The sequence below is a fragment of the Pteropus medius genome, unplaced genomic scaffold (genome assembly GCF_902729225.1).
Source record: "Pteropus medius unplaced genomic scaffold, Ma_sr-lr_union100, whole genome shotgun sequence".
NCBI classification, from domain to species: domain Eukaryota; kingdom Metazoa; phylum Chordata; class Mammalia; order Chiroptera; family Pteropodidae; genus Pteropus; species Pteropus medius.
This window is the reverse complement of record NW_024347852.1, coordinates 709,119-710,492: the sequence shown is the minus strand read 5'-3', so window position 1 is coordinate 710,492 and position 1,374 is coordinate 709,119. Positions and strand designations below refer to the sequence as shown.

The 1,374-nt window shown below is 40.2% G+C and overlaps 1 pseudogene; it reads left to right on the top strand.

Moving 5' to 3' along the window:
- The first annotated feature begins 239 nt into the window (after positions 1-239).
- On the top strand, positions 240-358 carry LOC120615598 (uncharacterized; annotated as a pseudogene).
- Positions 359-1,374: the final 1,016 nt, after the last annotated feature.

Sequence of the window (1,374 nt, the reverse complement as noted above, 5' to 3'; positions counted from 1 at the left end):
GTTTTCCTTCTTAGAGGAAAGAGATGGAAATAATGTAGGGCCGGATGGTAAACCTATAGACCAAATATTGGAAGAACTGACATTTTAACAAGATTGTCTTCCAATCCATGAACATAGTATATCTCCCCATTGCTCTAAGTGTTGAAATTATCTCAGCAATGTTTTGTAGTTTTCGGAGTAAAGGTCTTTAACTTTTGTAAAAGATAAAAGGTCTTTTATTTTTTGTTAAATTTATCTCTGCCTATGGCCATGCTACCCTGAACAAGTCCGATCCTGTCTGATCTCGGAAGCTAAGCAGGGTCGGGCCTGGTTAGTACTTGGATGGGAGACCACCTAGGAAGACCAGGTGCTGTAGGTGTAAAAAAATAATAAAAATAAAAAAAAATAAGGGATCGTAAGCTGACAAGGTCCTTGCAATCTGTGAGGTCAATCAAGGGTTGCCTCACCTAAAAAAAGAAGAAAAAAAATTTTCTCTAAGTATTTTTATGCTGTTGTCAATGAAATTGTTTAATTTCCTGTTCCAATTTCTTGCTTCGAGAATACAAAACTACAATTTTTTTGGTTGGATTCATTGTAATATCTATAAACCTGTGACATTTGTGTAGGGAGCTAAAGCTCCCCAAATTCAAAAGAGCGCATGGTTTATCTCGGGAGGCCTGCTTGCATAAAAAGGAAAAGGCTGGTTCTGTGGAATTCCAGGAAGAAGAAGATTAAATATAGATAAAGGGAATGTCAAAGGGAGTGTCAAAGGAAGTGTCGATTGTACCTTGATCTTCAGAATGTTACTTTAATTATGTTATCTTGGGATACACAAAGGAACTGATTATGTATAAAAAGAAGCATAAGAAATAAACTCGGAGAGACAGTTGCGAGATCTGTTCTTCCTCCTGCACCCTGTCTGTCTTCTCTTTTTTCTCAGTCCCCGCTCCCCCATTCAGGGACCCGGTTTGACTCGGTCGGCTGGCTTCCGACATATTTGTAGCTCAAAATTCAGTTCACTGTTTTTAGGTTGATCTTGGAGTGTACCCTATGCATCTGGTGCAGGGTCAGCTAGATATCTGAGCAGAGTTTCTACACAATATTGGAGTATCCCCTCTCCGGCCCTCTCTTTTCCAGGATTTATACCCCGTTTCCTGTTGCTGTGGTGCTTCAGCCTAGGGAGACTAGATTTCTCCTTTGGTGTTTCATCTGCCCCTCATGCCAGACTGGAAACTGCACCCAGGTTAAAAACTGTACAGAAGAGAAACTCACCCACTAAGAGTTCCCATATATACCCACTTACCCAGCCTTTCCTTTTTTACTGTTTCAATTCTCCAGTTTCTGTCTGCTTCTGTTCACTTTTCCAGTGCCTTTAGTTCACTGTAGTTTGTTTAA